General features: G+C 31.6%; 1 pseudogene; it reads right to left on the reverse strand.

Moving 5' to 3' along the window:
• Nucleotides 1-10,129: 10,129 nt before the first annotated feature.
• Nucleotides 10,130-12,649, reverse strand: LOC114175143 (zinc finger BED domain-containing protein RICESLEEPER 2-like; annotated as a pseudogene).
• Nucleotides 12,650-19,943: the final 7,294 nt, after the last annotated feature.

Genomic DNA, 19,943 nt, shown 5'->3' on the forward strand with positions numbered 1-19,943 from the left:
TCACAAACCATCCTTTGAGGGTTTACCTAGTGAGTGTGATGGTGGGCCGCCATTATGAGACATGGGCAAGTCTCTAAGTGACACTTATGAAACAAGATACATGCACATGGCCGTAACGTGCACCCACTGATTAGAACCTATAGCTCAAGGCAATTAAGTATCTGCATTTTCTCGAGTGGAAGTTTATAAACACTGGGTGTAAGGGTTAGACCCGGAAGGTTCCTTACGCTAAACTACAATATTTTCTTTTAAAAGATAATATATTTTTGTTTTATTTTATTTTTTAAACTATGTAGGGGATTGTTAGAAATATTTTAATATAATTTAAAAAATAAATAATTAAAATAAAAAGCTTACTATTACTCGTGTGTTTATAAACCTTTAATTTATGGGTTAATGTTTTTTTATGGCTAATGACTATATTCTTATTACTATTTACACCTTTAACTCCTTTTTCTACCTATAAATACCACCTAGGTGCATGGGAAAACAACAACAACAGAGACAACAAACACTAGAGTTTTCTCCGAAATGTTCTTCTTTTCTTCTCTATATTATCTTTAAGACAGTGGTGTTCATAAGATCCTTCGCTGCACTCGATCGATCTAATGGGTTGTTGTATCTTGGGAGAGAAACACATATGATTGTGTATTTGTTTAGCCTTGTGCAGTAGGGGCGTTTTCTCTCCAAGGATAGCGATATGCGTGTCTCAACCTAGGCTATTTCTACTCCTTACCTCATTTATTTTTCATCTATTATTTATTATTATTATTATAATTTTATTATTAATAGTATTATATTTCTATTTAATATTCTTTGATTCATATACAACTCAGTATAATTATTGCTCTAATTATTATTATAATAGTTTTATTATTTTTAATATTAATTGAGTAATCATTTTCTAACATAATTTCCATTAATTGAACGTGTTTTTTTCATAAACTTACAAATTTTATATTGGGATGTGGAGCATGATGATGACAAATTCTTAACCAAGGGACCAACCACAAAAGCCATGGTCAGACATATACAAGAAAAGTGATTTCATCTGAAATGGGTGGATCCAAACTTTTATTTTCTTAGGTCAATGTTGAATTTAAATAATTAGAATAGGTTTATTTTGAGCCTTATATTTTAGGTTAAGTGTTGACAAAAAGAAGAAGATGAGCATCTTCCTCCAATAAGGAGTTTTGATGATGATGATGATGACTTATGAAGAAGTATGGAAGACTTGATGATGATGCATGGAAAAATGTTGAAGACTTAAAAGAATGCTTCGATTCAAGAGATTAATTGAAGACTTAAGAGTTTAGTTGTTTAAAGTCTTATAATATGTGTACATTATTTAAGATAGTTAATTAATAGGTCAAAAGTCAAAAGGTAGAACCCAAACAACAGAGCACTAAGAGAAAGTCTTATTTTTACAAAATGCACTACGATAATTGATTATCATAAGTTTTCTTTTAACTTTTTCAGAAACTGCTCTGGAATAATCGATTATTAGCGTGAAACAATGTTTTTCAAAAACTGCTATAGAATAATCGATTATCACTTATGATAATCGATTATCTATGGCAGTTGTGACTTAACTTTTCATATTCTTAACCTAATTCCTAAATAGGCTTTTATAAATAGAGTGGTAGACTTTCATTAGAAAATACAGAAGTTAGAAAGTCTGAGTACTTGAGAACTCTCTGTGGGAAGACTTTGAAAAACCTAGTGTGAGTAGAGCGATAACTTTCATCAAGTGGGATCTTGAGTGATTGAGTGCTGCTACTGTTGCTAGGAGAAGCCGATCATCATTTGTGTGATTCAAAGGAGGTGTTCATTCCTTGTGTGATTCAATGAAGGTGTTTTCATCCCTTGTGGATTTCAAGGGAGGTGTCTTCATCTCTTGTGTGATTCAAGAGAGGTGTTTTCTAAACCCTAATCTTTCTTATCATTGATTGTAACTTTGGTTTATTTTTAGTGATTGAGTTAATCTCATTTTTTAGAGACTAACAACTGGACGTAGGGTCTTTCGATATGAACTAGTATAAATACTTTGTGCAATTTTCTCTTCTCTACTCTCTTTATTTTATTGTGTTTATTAAAATAAAGGAAATATTTTAATTGATCTTTGATATTAAAAGGGAAAATTTTAAAAGCACAATTTTTATTAAGAACCCAATTCACCCTCCTCTTGGTTTTTGTCCAAACGATCAAACATTCCGCTACGCGATACCAACAATTGGTATCAAAGCTTGCTTTGATAGTTCTTCAAAATTTTCGAAAATGGTTAGACAAAATCAAACCTTTGCTGAAGGTGCGTCTATCAACAAACCTCCTCTTTTTACTGGTGAAAATGACCCCTTTTGGAAAGTTAGAATGCAAATATTTTTGGAATCTGTTGATAGGGGTATTTGGGATGTTGTCTTAAATGGTCCATTTGTTCCTGTTGATGTTGTTAATGATGTGCAGGAACCAAAGCCCTTTTCGCAATGGCCTGCGGAAGAAAATAGAAGGTCTCAATATGATGTTAGGGCCAGAAATATAATATCATCTGCACTAACTCTTGATGAATTTTATAGAATTTTAGTTTGTACAGGTGCCCAGGAAATGTGGGAGATTTTACGAGTAACCCATGAAGGAACAGATAATGTTAAGCGTGCAAGGAAGAACTCATTAATTCAAGAATATGAGATGTTCCGAATGCAACAAGGCGAAACCATTTACGATGTGCAGAAGAGATTCACCCACATTGTTAATCATCTCTCTAGGTTAGGTAAAAATTTTGATATTGATGAATTAAATATTAAAATTTTGAAATCTTTGAACAGGACATGGCAGCCAAAGGTTACGACGATCACTGAATCTCAAAATCTTGTAACAATGTCCATGGCCGCTCTTTTTAGTAAGTTGAGAGAGCATGAACTTGAACTTGGGCGTTTTAATGATGAAGAGGACCAAGGAAGGAAAAGGAACATAGCTTTCAAATATGAGATTATAAAAAGCAAAAGCCCCAAAGATGATGATGACTCTGACGATAAGAATATGAGTCTCATGATAAAGAAATTTGCAAAGTTTATGAAAAGCAAAAATAAAGGTCATCACAAAAGGTATAAAAATGAAAACCAAAACTTTGTTTCAAATTTCAATTGCTATGGATGTGGTGAAATAGGTCACGTAAAAGCGGACTGCACAAATGCTAAAAAGGGTAAAGAGAAGATGGGCAAAAAGGTTTTTCAAGAAAAATAAATGGGAGGATAATGATTCAAGTTCTTCTTCAAGCTCATCCAACTCTAGTGAATCCGATGAGGAAACAAATATGTGTTTGATTGCTGACCTTGACTCTTCTGACAGTGAGGTAAGCTCTTGTGGTGAAAATGATTATAATGCTCTATATGATGCATTTCAACAATTGCTCTTTAAATTTAGTAAATTAGATGTTGCTCACAAGAAATTAAAATTTGATTTTAAGGAGTTACAAAGTAAGTTTGAAAAGTCTATTGAGGAAGAAGTCTTGCAAATAAAATTTCAATTTTAGAAAATAAAGAGACTGAAATTATTGAATGTGCATCTTGTAAAAGTTATATGTTTGATTTAAATATTCTAGAAAAACAACTTGAAGATGCATTAGAAAATAAAAGTGTTAAAAAGCCTAATTTTAAGAAAAATAATTTAAGTAACAACAAGCAAGCTCCTAATAAGAATAAAAGAGCCCATAGGGTATGGGTAGAAAAAGGTGAGCCTTATTCTAGGAATATAAATTGTGTAACATGTTTTTATTGTATGCAAAAGGGGCACACTTCAAATAAATGTAAAATCAAACATTTTGATGTCCCTAATGGAAGATGTGTTTGGATTCCTATTATAAAGTGTCGCAACCGAAATCGCGACGGGACAACGAACAAAAAAATAAAAATTTGTAAAAATAGAGTTTAGAGTCGCCACCATAGTTATTATAGGAAACTATGGAAAACCATAAAAAAGAGCAAGGTCTGCGAAAAACCAGATTTTGGGTACAAGAGTCGGTTATGCGTGGGGAAGGTATTAGCGCCTCACAACGCCCATCCTAAGACGGTACCTTTAATTAAATGTGCAAAATTTATGTGGTTCTTCAAAATATTTAATTTTCCCCAAAAATGTTAATAAAAGAATGTACAAAAAAAAAACAAAACTATTTTTTTTGATTTTTTGGGTCCGACGAGGATTAATCCTCGCTCCTACGTATCTCCAGGAGAATGGAGAATTAGGGTTACATAGTTCTTTTTTAAAAAGTTATTTGGAAAAATATTTGAAAAAATGATTTAGTTTTTTTTTTTAAATTTTGAAAAATTTTTCATTCAAATTTTTAGTATTATTTTATTATTGGTGTCATGCGACGCGAGCGGCCGAACAAACACTTGAAATAAATTCTTTTTTCTAATCTTTTATTTATTTTTTAATCATTTATAAATCTGTAATATATATTTTTTAAATTATTTTAAAGTAGGTGTGGATGTTGTTACCAACAAGATAGATATAAAAAAGTAAACAAAGAAAGCTATTTTTTTATTTTTAGATCATCTATATATATATTTTTATGAAAAAACAAAAGTTAAATTGGATGTCATGCGACGCGAGCGGCCAGACAGACACTAAAGAAAGGGGAAAACATATTTTTTATGATTAAAAAAAAGAATGAAAATTGAGAAAAACTAAATCAAAAGATGAAAGAACTAAGAGTGACGTACCTTAAAAAAATTCAATATCTCCTCACCTTTTCTCTTTTCTTTCTTCCTTTTCTAATATGTTTGTGTTTTTTTCCAATAGAAATAAAAATGTGACGTGTCTATGTGGGTGGTGAGTGATGAGAGAAAGAATTAGAAAAGTGTAGAGAATCTCCTTTTTTCTTTTTCTTTTTCATATGACAGACTATGTATTTATATTCACATATTGCAATCTCAATGCAATCCTAGCCTTAATTATAATGAACAATACAAGGAAGGAATTGATTATGATACAAGCACATTATAGAGATCAAATCGTAACAAATCAGAGCACAAAATCAATCAAGATCAGTAATATTGATTCTAACCGTTAACAAATCAAAGCACAAAAATCAATCCCAATTAGTAATATTGATTCTAATTATATGAAGAGATATTGATTTTAATTATTAGAATTATATCACTAATTTCTCTATCAGAACAAAGGTAGAATATATGTTAAGTTGTTGGGCTCATGAAGGGGGTGTGATAACAAATTAGGCTCTTCCTTCTTTTTTCCTTCTTTTTTCATCTCTTTTTTCTTTTCTTTTTTTCTTTCTAAAATTAAAGTTTGAAAATCTTTGAAGAAAATAATGTTTCACATTTTTTAATTTTTTTTGAAAATAAATTTATTTACCCGGACGAAATTGGGTGTTGACAGCTGCCCCTCTTTACTTAGATTTTACTAGATAATATGAAAATTTGATTTTTTTCATATTATCGTAATAAAAGATAAGTAAAGATAAAAACACTAATTTCGTTCGGGTTTCAAAAGAAGACAAACTTGACCATTCAAAAGGAGATGGCCTGCGTCTGAAAGGAACTAGTGACCATTACCAAGTAGAGGGTCCCAATTCGACACACCTTTTTTTTTTTACTTTTTGAAATATAAAAAGACCAATCCAGAGGAGAGTGGCTATATCTAAAGGATTCAACAACCATTACCATGTAGAGGGTCCCAATCCGAAAAACCAAATTCTTTTTGTATTTTGACTTTTTGAAAAAAAAGATTAGACCAATTCTGAGGAGAGGGTCTATATCTAAAAAAAATGATGTCCATTACCATGTAGAGGGTCATCATTTGACAAAAGAAATCAATGACCATTGCCTCACAAAGGGTCTTGATTTAAAGAGATCGATGACCATTGTCTCGCAGAGGGTCTTGATTTAAAGAGATCGATGACCATTGTCTCGTAGAGGGTCTTGATGTGACATAAGAAATCAATGACCATTGCCTCGCAGAGGGTCTTGATGTAAACAAGGAAATCATTGACCATTGCCTCGCAGAGGGTCTTGATGTAAAGAGATCGATGACCATTGCCTTGTAGAGGGCCTTGATGTTGAGAAAAAACCATGACCATTGCTTTGCAGAGGGTGTTGATGTGACATAAGAAAATCAATGACCATTGCCTCGCAGAGGGCCTTGATGTAAAGAGATTGATGACCATTGCCTCGTAGAGGGCCTCAATGTAAACATAAGGAAATCAATGACGATTGTCTCGTAGAGGGTCCTGATGTATAAAAGGAGAACCTGAATTTTGCTTTTGAAGTGTCGACAAACATCGCGTGAATGTCTAACATTAGTGAGACTTACACAAAAATAATCATTGTTGACTTTTTTTTTGGAAATGATTTTCAATGATTTTGTGGAGTATGATGGATGATTTGATGATCCATGACATGTTATGATTTTCTTTTTGAACCTATATGATGATGTGTACATGGATGCGTGGATGCATGGGTGGAGTTTACTTTTTTTCATTTTTTTATTTTTCCTTTATTTTAATTTGAGAGCAAGGAAAATTAGGCTTAAAGGCTAGAAAAAAAACTGTGAGGCCAAAAAGGACTGGATTTAGGGGCCAATGTGGAAACTAGGTTTGGGGGTCAGTGTGGAAACTAGGCTTGGTGACCAGTGTGGAAACTGGGCTTGAGGTTATGTCATTAATTTCTCTATCAGAACAAAGGTAGAATATATGTTGATTTGTTGGGCTCATGAAGAGGGGTGTGATAACAAATTAGGCTCTTCCTTATTTTTTCCTTTTTTTTCATCTCTCTTTTCTTTTCTTTTTTTTCTTCTAAAATTAAAGTTTGAAAATCTTTGAAGAAAATAATGTTTCACATTTTATTTTTATTTTTTTTGAAAATAAATTGATTTACCCGGACGAAATTGGGTGTTGACATAAAGTAACATGTCTCTAACCTCACAAAACCCAAATAAGTTTATTGGGGACCAAAATGTTATTGTTCTCTATCTCGCATGTTATTTCAAAATCAAGAAAGTCTCTTTGAATGTCAATAGCTAGTACATTCATCAAACTTTTGGTATCCTGGTAAGTTCTATGATTTTATAAGGGGTTTATATTATATATGTGTAAAAATGGTAAAAATCTATAATTTTAGTGTTTTCCGAAAACTCCGCTGGGATAATCGATTATCTTAGGTGATAATCAATTATCAGCAAATCTGGAAATTTTTGTTCGTGGGTATGAACCAATAATTGATTATCTTAAGCTAGTAATCGATTATCTTGCATAGTAGGATGCATATTTTCAAATTTTTTACCGTTTGAGTGAGCTTTTCGAAAATTTAGACCATGAGCAACAACTAGGTACTTCATAAATGCAAATTAGTACGTTGGAGTTCATTTTGTTAATATAACATTTCCTTCTTTAAACCCATATTTTTTAATCTTTAGAGTCTCTCTTTCATTTAGGGGGAGTCTTTGATTAAGGGGGAGTATTTAGTTCTTGAAATGTTTGTATCAAAAAGGAGAAATATTACATGTAGGAGGAGTTTTATATCTTGAACAATTTTTTAAGGGGAACTTAAGTTATCTGATTTAGAGGGAGTTGTCTAAAGAGAGGTGTTTTTTAAACCCTAATCTTTCTTATCATTGATTGTAACTTTGGTTTATTTTAGTGATTCAAGGAAGGTGTTTTCATCCCTTGTGGATTTCAAGGGAGGTGCCTTTATCTCTTGTGTGATTCAAGAGAGGTGTTTTCTAAACCCTAATCTTTCTTATCATTGATTTTAACTTTGGTTTATTTTAGTGATTGAGTTAATCTCGTTTTTTAGAGATTAACAATTGGACGTAGGGTCTTTTGATCCGAACCAGTATAAATACTTTGTGCAATTTTTTCTTCTCTACTCTATTTATTTTATTGTGTTTATTAAAATAAAGGAAATATTTTTAATTGATCTTTGATATTAAAAGGGAAAATTTTAAAAGCACAATTTTTATTAAGAACCCAATTCACCCTCCTCTTGGTTTTTGTCCAAACGATCAAACATTTCGCTGTGCGATACCAACATTATGTACTAAAAGATTTTTATGGGCCTTTTTATTAGAGTTATGGGCTTGGTAGTATGTTTTCGGCTTAAAAGGTTGGGCTTGGTGTGAGACGTGAATTAGAGTTTGCTTGGGCTAGCTTGGACCTTGAGCAACCTTGAAACGCGTGGCTTGCTCTCCAAGGGAATGCCTTCTGCGCGCCTAGTGAATTTTGCAATTTTGATTCACCAAGGAGCAATATTGCTTTTAGCCAAACGGTTAAAAGCGCAGAAAAAAATTTCTTTGCAAACTAGTTTCATAAGATGTTGAGAAAGATGTTCTTGGGTGGCTTGGACCCTTAGTTCCTCAAATTTTAGGCCAAAATCAATTTCAAACCTTTTCTCAAATTTTGTTGCTCTATCTTACTGCAAATTTGTTCCAAGTCATTTAAGTCTTGGTAGGGCAACAATTTCACTCTATCTCTAAAGCCTAATTAATCAAAGTAAAGTCTTGACTAATTTTAGTTAGAGTAAATACCTTTAATCAAAATAAAGTCTCAATTATTGTTAAAAACTCATTTAATGACATGAAAGTTTCTAAATAAAATCAAAGTAAAGTCTTAATTAGATTTAAAAACCCTTGGACTCATATGATCAACATGCATATAGATTTAACATTCTTACTTTTTACGTGATTCAAAGATAAATAACATAGATGAATGAAAACCACAACAATAATAAAAAAACAAAGAAATTATTTCATTCTAACCTCAAAATCCATAATGAAATTACATTGGAACCAACCTTTGAAGCTTAGCCCTTCATGGAATCAAAATAAAATAAAAATAAAAGAAAAGAGAGATGGAGAGAGACGACGGACTTAGATCCCCCAAGGGTTCCTAAATTCTGATGTTCTGAATTTTTTTTTCCTTTTCTACTTCCCCTTGGTCTCTTGATATAGGACTTTGACTGAGCTTTTCTATTGCTAAAATCTCTCAAATATCTTTAAAATAAAGATAAATATTATTTATCTTTATAGTGATTATGAATATTTAAAAATATTTGGAGAGACAACCAGTTTTAAATTAAAAATATTTGGCAAATATAGTTCATTATTAATTTATAATATAATTAAATAAATTAATTACTTAAAGAAATCTGATAAATTATCACCAACTAATATTTACATTAATTTTCCAAATTAACCTTTTTCAATCTCCTCCAATCATCTTTTAAATAATCCAATATATTCGATATATCTGTTTGTTGTGGAGATCTAAAAAGATTTAAGAAGATCTTGTATATTTAAAAAGATTTGGTAGTTACTATCTTTTGATATTTTATGATATAATTAAATAAGATGATTATTTAAAAATATCAAATAAAATATCTAAAGATATGTTTTCCCAAATTATCTTTTATCATAAAGATAGAGAAAACCACAAGGTCCAATTTCAATTAAGGGTGGGCATGGATTGGATAATTAGATATCCGCTCCAAATCCAATTTGAATCTAAATATATGGTTCAGATTTTGATCCATATCCACATTTTTGTTGAAAAAACAATTTGGATATTTTAAAATCTATATCAAAATATTAGGATCAAGTTAGATATCCTTATCTAAATATTTGGATCAATTAAGAATCTAGATTTATTTCTAAATCCATTTTTAATGAAACTTAACTTTTTATAAATTTAATTTTAATTTTTAATTTTTAATTTTAATTTTAAATTTATATTTTAAAAATAAAATAATTATTTCATCCAATACATAAATATTTTTTTAAAAAGTAAAATAATATATAAAATAATAAAAATATAAAAATATTATAAATTTAATAGTATTAAAGATTAAAAATAATATATTATTTAAATTCTTAGCATTAAAAAAATTAAAATCATATAATTGTCCATATAAAATCATTTAATCTTTTGGTAATGAAAATGATTATAAAGTCATTACATCCTCATACAATATCACTAACATTAAAAAATAACAAATCTAAAACACTATAGAGTTCATGGGAATTTTAACAGTCTCTTCAAATAGAATGCATCAACACCTATTTGATTACAAAGTTCAAAATCTCTTCCATGGCTCATTAACTCAAACTCATTATCAATATCTCACAACCATCTATATATGAAGCAACTGGAGTTGGCATCAATCCACTTGACTTGTGATTTATCTGAAACATGAACGAATTAATAAAGAAATTTAAATAATCTATTCCAATGATAGATATAATAACAAATTCATATGTCAAGGCAATAACAACATAAGTTAATGCATCACTCAATCATTTTATCTCTACCCACCAATTCTAATAAAACTAACACATTTTTTGTGACTTATAAATGTTGTTCCATCAAAGTGTCATGTTAGAATACAACTTAAGGTTTTAAGAAAATCACTAAACAATAGAATACAAGAAAGAGAAGTTATTCACATGAAAAGGGAAGTCCATTCATTACTTACTAATTGCAAGAGGCATGGGGCGTGAGCTTTAACTCAAAGAAATTATATTGTGGTCATCATCTTGTTGAGAAACCAACTCTTTAAGAAATAAAACAAAAATTATCATTAGTTAATACATATTTAATTATAATATTATTACATAATTTAAACATCAACATACCTTGGTCAACAGATTGAAGCTCTTCAAAATCATAGTCTAATAATGATGGTGAATGTGTGTCTTTCAACCAATCCTGTGTACAAATAAGTGCCTCCACCTTTTGTTGTGATAAAGAACTTCGATATGGATCAAGCACTCTTCCTCCCGTGCTAAATGCAGACTCAGATGCTACCGTAGAAACAGGCATAGCTAATAGCTCTCGTGCTATGTTTGACAAGATTGGAAATCTACATGAATTCATTTTCCACCAATGAAGAATGTTCAAAGTTGTTTCACCAAGCTCTTCCTCTAAATACTTTTGAAGTTTAGATTTGTTTAAAGAGGTTAATCCTGTTGTTTGCAAAAACTTATTTCGACCATATGGATCATGCTTATAATTGGGTACTTCAACATGTGTTTGTTGTGTGTCATTTTCAACTCCCCCGTTTCGACTTTTATATTCATCAAACAACAACTTTAAGGAAGTATCGAGCCGTGACTTTAACACCCATCCATCATTTGTCTTTTCAGGATAAAAAAGTTGATCAATTGCCCAATTCATATAACTCATCTTGTATCTAGGATCTAAGACAACAACAATTAACAACAATATATTGAACTTGTTAGGTTCACCCCAATATTTCTCATATTTTTTTCTCATTTTTTCAGCCATCTTATATGTAGTACTGCTTGTAGCATTGGACTTTAGGAGATGATTGATCCCATTCAAAATTCCTACCACTTCTAACATGTAGATATTACTAGTAACATAAGAGTTACCTGAGATGCACAAAGTAGCTTCATAAAAAATGCTCAAGAAAGGTAGAATAGACTCAACATACTCCCAATCTTCATAAGAAGGCAATCCAATCCCCTTTCCTAACTCATTAGCATATTTTGTATCATAAAACTCAAGCTCAACAAATGCCATTTTATGCTTGAAAGCAGCATCTAACATCAAATATGTTGAATTCCACCTTGTTTCAACATCCAAGCAAATATGACCTTTATATTCAATCTTTTGTCTTTCAACACACTCTTTGAATTTCATAAATCTAGAAGGAGATGATCTAATATATTTCACTGCAGCACGAATTCTTAAAACAAAGTTATCAATCTCTTTTAGATTACTACTCACAATTAAGTTCAAAATATGTGCACAACAACGCATATGAGTATAGTCACATTTCAAAACCAAGTTATTCCAAGACAATAGTCTTTTCTTCAAGTGTTGAACTCCCGTGTCATTTGATGTAGCATTATCTACTGTCAAGGTCAAAACAAGACTCAACCCCCATTCATGCAAGCATGACTCAACAAATTTAGCCATGGCCTCTCCAGTATGACTTATTACTTGACGAAAATTCAAAATCCTTTTATGCAAATTCCAATCATTGTCGATGAAGTGGGCTGTTAAACACATATAACTTTGATTTTGAGGTGAAGTCCATGCATCAGTAGTGAGACAAACTCTTTGACAATGTTGAGAAAGAAAATCCTTCAAATATATCTTTTTTGCATTCCATAATGTCACAATATTCCGTGATATGGTATAACGTGATGAGATCTTAAATCTTGGTTGCAAAGCATTTGAATACCTTCTAAAAGCAACATGCTCTACAAATCGAAAGGGGAGTTCAACTTCCACAAACATTTTTACTAGTTCTTCTTGACAAAGTTCTTGGTCAAATCTACTATAAGAAGGAGAGTTAGTATTTTCATCAATTGTTGAAGATGAACCTACTTTTTATCTCTTGTTTACTTCTTTATTGGGGTTATTTGGACATCTCAACACATGATTACGCATTGCAGTTGTTCCTTTCTCATATCGAATAAGGATATCACAATACTTGCATTGAGCCCTTTTATCCGATTTTGGTTCTAGTTGAATGAAATGATTCCAAGCTTCTGATCGATTTTTTCGTCCCTCATGAGAAGGGGGTCCCATATTTGTAGAGCCACTAACAATTGATGGAGTAGAAAGTGCATGTTCAATGTGTTTTGAGACGGAACAATCATCTTCATCCATAGTTACCACTGTATCTGATAAGAAAAGATAATCAAGTTACTATCAATAGTTTGAAAGTCTCCTATCCTACAAAAAAATAAAAGCGTAAAATATAAATAATAAGAGTAATACATCTTAAAATTAAAGACGTAAAATAAAAATAGAAATACTAAAACAATGCTTTGTATTTACGGACCAACTAGAATTTATTTTCAATGAACTTAAACTTAAGAAACTAGATTTGGTACATTGAAAAAAAAAAGTTTTCATTATTATTTAATCCCATCTCATGTCAATAGGAGTAGGTAGTGGGGAGTGGTTCCTTAAGTACATGGACTTTAACACAAATAATAAACCTTTCTTTTGAACCCTATAACTATAGCCAAATTAATCAGTATTGAAGTTCACAGACAATTTGTTTACAAATATAGAAAAAAAAACTTTTCAAATAAAATATAGATTATTGATTTTCGTATTAAACATTATAAAAACAATTGTTATTTTTTTAATAGGCCATTAACATATGTATTAGCAATTACGAATAGAAAAGTTGGAATAAATGAGTGAAACTGGTAACAACATAGGCCATACGTACGTGATTTGAGTGATTGATTGAGTTCATGAATGAGTGAGTGATTCATTGTGAGTTTTTAAGATTGAGGTTGAGTGGGTGAGTGAACATCAAAATCATATCATGTACAAAAGAAAGGCCCCAACAAGAGTTTGTGCATCAGGAGTGCTTCACTCAAACTCTTAAAAACAAAACAAAACATAGTTGCAATCATGTTGACATATAATAAGTCTTGAATTTAGTCAAATGAGTACCTCCTAAAGTACTTAAGATCATGAATGGTTAGAATATATTCAGAAATAGGATATTTACAGTGAATGAGACTGCACTCACGAGCATCCACTGTAGACTTAAGAAAAAGACATCTAATAGCCTGAATCGATATTTGTAAGAATATACATGTGTTATAAACAAACGAGTCTGGTAAGCACAAACTGCAATAACCACAAGTATACAAAAGAAACGAATCAGACTTTAACACCATGATTCAAATAAAAAAAAAGTGCAGTTATGAATATGCCAGTGAGATCAAGCATGTATTGTATTTTTAAGCACAAGATGAGAGTACAACCATAAATACTAGTCAAATAAGTGAGAGAACCTCAAGGCTTTTTAAAGTACTTTATCCTACTTAATGTGAGGTAGTCCTTTCTGTGACCCAACCCTCAACAAGAGCACTAATTGTTGGGACTAAAACAAAAGAGGAGAATCCAATCCAAAATTTGGAAATTGTTCATTCATCTATTCAATTGTTTTTTAAAGGCATTGTTGTGTTTATTTTGGTACAAGGCCACAGGTATCTTCCTAAAAGACAATCCCATTCGAGTAGGATAAAAACATAGTCAAGTGTGAATTCGTCCAAACATAACAAAATCTGAATAAAACTTCTTCAGTAAAATACAATGGGAGCAAAAGGAAGGGACACAAAGTACTTACAAAGCAGAAGAAAACCACCACTGCTAAAGCACAAACCCCTCCAAGTAAGATATGAAGACCACTTCTAGCAGTTTTCTGGACAACAAACAACGGTTGTATTATCCATATGCCTCTAACAAAATCAATAGGGAAGAAGAAACATATAGATACACACACAACACAAGGAAGTGTAACAAAACGAAAAGAAAGTAATAAAGTTGTTTGATCACTTTATGCATGAATCGACAATCAAAACAAATTTTAGAGACCAAAGCACCCTATACAAGCATTACGTTTGAATCACACAAGCTGAAGACTAGCAAAATAGGCCCTCATAATATTTTAGTCTCAATATACTTGCTGGTCTTTATAGTTAAGAAACCATAAAAAAAATTTCTAGCCTGCATACACCCAGTGCTGTTTTAATGCTAAAAATAGTTGTCCAAAAGGAATATATCCACCTTGTTGTGCAAAGACAAGTGACATACTTTTTTCTTAGATGTGCACACATCAAGTCTTACAATAACAAACAACCATAAAATGAACACACTTCACAGTATACACCACATCGATAAATGACTGACCATTCAATTTTAATAATTAACAACTTGGGATGCAGTATACACTTCACAGTATAAAAAAATCTTTTATACTCAAGTATTATAAAACAAGTTGTCCTACCAAATTTGAGTTGTGAAAGTGCAGAAAATAGACCTGGGATGCAGTCAGTGTTGGGTACCAATTCTCGATCAAAATGCAGTGTGGATCAAAACGCAGCAATATGATTCTTTCTCTAAAACCAAATCAAACAAATGAATGAATAAACTTAAAACTAGATAAAATAGAAGAGAAACAGGAATTATTGGAATGGATAAGAGAGAAACGCAGCAATATGATTCTTTCTCTAAAATCAAATCAAACAAATGAATGAATAGACTTAAAATAGATAAAACAGAGGAGAAACTAGCAACATTATTGAAATGGAGAAGAGATTCAAATACCTTCAATCAATCAACCGTAGTGTTTTCAAAATTTTGAGGGTGAAGCACAGAAGAAGCAAGAAGAAGCAGAGGAAGAGAGGGTTTAGGGTTCTCAAAATTTTGGGGGTGAAGCATAGAAGAAGCTAGAAGAAGCAAAGGAAGAGAGGGTTCTCGAAATTTTGGGGGTGAGCAAAGAAGAAGAAGAGAAGAGGATTTAGGGTTCTCAAAAATTTTTAATCTGGAACATTGAAATTAGGTTCAGATTATTATTTTTATCTGAATATAATCTAATTTAAATTTTGGATTCTTTTTATTTTTAGTTTATATAACTAAAACAGAAATCCAATCTGAAAAAATTTATAAAATACAGATAAAAGAAAAATTCATATCTGATTAAATGGATTAATAATGGAGCAAAACAGATTAAAAAGAGAGCAGATTAGAAAAACAAAATTTTTTGCCCACCCCTAATTTCAGTTGTTCGTTTCCTCTTCTTGGATTTATCTTTAAGGTGTCATGAAACTTTAATCAATTTATTTTACCACCTCCATGAGTGTTTTTACTTCAAAATGTTCAACCCTTGTACAAGTGGTAGAGCACCCCTTAAATAGAAGAGTTTAGGGGCCTTTAAGAAAATAAAAGATACCTAAGGATGTCTCAACAAAAACCTAACCTTAGCATCTAGAAACTAGGTCAAAAAAGGTTACAAAAATGAGAGACAAAAAGCTAACTATGGTGTGTGCAAGGCTAATTTCGTTCTAGCACTAAAGGAGACAAAGAAGGTGCCTCATATGTCTCCAAAATGTGGCCGAAATGTGATAAAAACAAAGGAGACCAAAGGTACATAGGTACACTTGCTTTATGCCTTTTACTTCATGATTTTTGCCCTTTCTCTTTCTTCCACCTATTAAGGTTGTGCCACATCACCTACCATAATTAACCTTACTTAAACCTACAAAACACATAAATAAGGATTAACATGTTGGCTTAAGTCAAGTCAACTCTAGTCAACAAGTCAAACCTAGTCAAAGGTTAACAAGTCAACTAAGGTTGATTCAACTAAGTCAACTTAGGGAATTTCAAATATAATGACAAAAGTGAACATGGATGAAGGATTAGTGAACTTAGTTTCTAAACATGCTTAGTCTTCTTAAGCATGTGCCTCCATCCTTAGTTGGAGTCAATCCTTCATCAGAAACCTCCATGATGCCATCCACAAAGGACCTATGATAGGGGCAAGGAGAAAGAAATGTATTTTGTGGTGTATTCCCTTCTCAGTCATTGGTGTGAATACTAACCGTATTCCCCGACAACGACACCAAATTTGATATCGCTGTCGTTAAACGATCAAATTACTACTACTTAACTTTAGCAACTTCAATATTGCCAAGTTAGTAGTGAACAAACTAGTTAGGGTTAAGCTAACCCTAAGTCATCTCTCAATGAATACGGAATTGAGTTCAAATATTTGAGTTTTATAAAAAATCTATCCTAAATGCAATTAAAACTAGTAACTATAAAAATATGAGGTTTTTATATGCAAAGAATAAATGACACACAAATAAAAGATTGTAAACATAGTAATAGTAAATAGGTCAATTCCACTGCTCTTTCAAAATAGGATTCATCATTGGTTTTTTAAAGATTATTGTTATTGATTTCTTGTTGAAGATTTCAAATTAATCAATGTAACTTCTTAATTAATTTGTTGACGTCCTCACTTTTAACCGAAGTAACTTCTCAATTAAAAGCAAGAACTTTATAGATTAATCCTAGTAAATTTAACCAAAGTAACTTCTCAATTAAACATTACTAGTCTTAATCATGTCTATTCTTTTACCCCTTATATCTAGTAAAAGGTTAATCAATCAAAGTAACTTCTTGATTAATTCTAATATAAGTTTTTTACCTCTAATCAAAGTAACTTCTCAATTATTAGCAAAAACTCATGTAATCATATGAAAGTTTTTAAATTAATCAAAGTAACTTCTTAATCAAAATTTAAAAACCCTTAGACTCATACGATTGTTATGTTATGTAGATTTAACACTATGCTAACTTGCTATAATGTAAAAATCATTACTTTTACTAGATTAAGAATCAAAAGACATAGATGAAAAATAAATCTCAACAAGAATCAAAATAACAAATACATTAATTCATCTAACCTTAGAATCTAATTGAGAAATTATAGTGGAATCAACCCTAAAAGCTTAGCGCTCCATAGGTTGGATGGAATACATGATAATATGATGAAGAGAAGAAAAATAAAAGGAAAGGAAGAATGAGAGATGTGGTGGATGATGGTATCTGCCAAAACTAGAGAGTTGCTAAGTGTCATTCTTCTGCTCCCTTGGATCTCTTTATATAGGATTCGATTGAACTTGGACTTTATCTGTTTGGTTGCTGAAATCTTTTATCTTTATTTAATTAATTAGCAACTTAATTTCTGTCCAATTTCCAATTCCGCCCCTCTTGTTTAACCATTTTTGCAATATTGACTAGAATTTGACCAGAGTTGACTGATGCTTTAACCATTTGACTTGTTTCACCAAATATGACCAGTTGATTGCCCTATGAGAGGTTGTCAGGTGGTACACTCTCTCTCTAGAATTAGGGTTTTCGTTGGTTGGAGGTGTAGATGGCAATGATGGCTGCTACTGTTGCAATCGTGGAGTGTGGGATTTGGAGACTTTGCTGCACCAAGAATACTCATCAATGGTGTTCAACTTCACGCAACAGAATATTTAAGCATTTGGATAAAAACCAAGAGGGAGGGGGTGAATTGGTTTTTAGTATTAAAATTAATACTTTAAAATTTTTCCAAAATTTTACTGATTAATTTAAATATCAATTCCTTTAAAAGCAATAGTAGATAAAAAGAGATAGAGAAGAGGAAATGACACAGAAATTTATACTGGTTCAGATCAAAAGATCCTACGTCCAGTTGTTAATCTATTCAAATAAAGAGATTAACTCAATCACTAACAAATATCATATTACAATCAGATAACAAAAGAATAGGGAAAGAAAATACCTCTCTTGAAGACACAAGAGATGAACACCTTTCTCTGAATCACACAAAGAACCTACACCTTAACTTTCCTAACAACAGCAACAGCACTCAATCTCCTAGAAAACCCTCACAGCAAAAGTTATCGCTCTACTCACACAAGGTTTTTCAAAGCTCTTTTGAGAACACTCATAGAACTCTCTTTGCAGTCACAACACTTAGCACTCTAACTTCTCAAAAGGGTATTTTCGAAGTTGAACTGTAGTTCCTTAAATAGGGTTTTCGAAAATTAGGTTAAAAACTGAAACGTCATGTTCCAACTGCCAAGGATAATCGATTATCACTTAGGATAATCGATTATTCTAGTAGGTTTTCTGAAAAACAAATTTTGAACAAGAAAATCATTTATTACAGGAGATAATTGATTATTCTAGTAGGATTTCAAAAAAATAAAAGTTTTACATAGATAATCAATTATTATTAGTGATAATTGATTATCACTGCAGTTTTTCAAAAAATAAGAAGCTTTAGAGAGACGAAGGCTATGCTGCTGATTCTAAGTTTAATTAAACTATTCGACAACACACTTATTTTATTTTACAAGATAAACATCTAAACATTTAAACATTTTGTCTTCATTCTTGCTTGATCATCATTCAATTCTTGATCATCATTCAAAATCAATAGGCTTCCTTCTTTTTGCCAACAATCTCCCTCTTTTTGATGATGATCAAAATATGTTTAAAGTACCTATTGCTTCCTGCAATTGAGAGACTTACAAAGAGAATGGTTAAGATAAAATAATGTATTCTTTTAAACTTATTCTTCCCCTTTTTGATCATTTGAGAAAATGCTAAAGCTCCCCATAAATTGGATAACCTTTATATCACACAAGAAAAATGAAACACTTAATCATTCATTATTCATAAATTAAAAAAGGGTACAAACAGTGGCAAATCATAAGTTAGAAAGAAATCCTCCCCCTAAAATTCTGCACTTATGTCATCATCATGAGTGAATTCCTCATGAAACCTATGTTCTAGATGGGAAATTCTAGTATCAATCCCCCTAATTAAGCCGACAACCTCTTCATGACGTGAGTTAGAGAGAAGAAATAATTCTTCTAGCCTTTTGTTCATGTTTGCTATGTTGTCTTCTATGGAGAAGGATGATCCGGCACCACTGGAAGATCCAACATTTGGTGCAGCAGGACACAAAATCCAAACAATTAAATAATGGATGAGTCTTTCATCCATTTTGAGTCCTCCAGTCAATAATTGTCCGCCAACATCCTGTGCTGGGTTGCGTAAGAAGGATTGATAGGCTAAGATTCGATTGAAGCCAGCAATCCCATTAAGAATGGATTCAACAACATCATTGATGGGAAATTTTGCCACATTTTCCCAAATATCATTATCAATGATAATGTCTACTCCTTTTACCCTTGAATAAGCCACTTCATCTCTAATTTTGAGATTGTAGTAGAAGACTCGAACAAGATCAGGATAATATTTTCCCTGCATTTCCACAAACTATTGGATGCCTTGGAAATTAAATAGAGCAGGAAATTCAAAACCTGTAGTTGTGAATTTTCGAGAATTGATGTACTCTAGAGAGATGATTGCCTTGTTTTTCCAGATTTGAATGAATTCATATCTTCATTCTTCATCAAAGATCCAGCCTTCAATGGATGCAGATTGAGTAGAAGGTTGAGTTGGACGTGGCATTGATTTTTGAGAGTGAGAGATAACACTGAATGGGTCTTTAGGGTTTCAAAAAAGGGCAAATGATGAGAAGCTTACTTATCTGCGTGAATAGTTAAAATTGGGGGTGACA

This window comes from Vigna unguiculata, chromosome 3 (genome assembly GCF_037176805.1).
Source record: "Vigna unguiculata cultivar grain cowpea cultivar isolate G323 ecotype 2 chromosome 3, ASM3717680v1, whole genome shotgun sequence".
Classification (NCBI taxonomy): domain Eukaryota; kingdom Viridiplantae; phylum Streptophyta; class Magnoliopsida; order Fabales; family Fabaceae; genus Vigna; species Vigna unguiculata.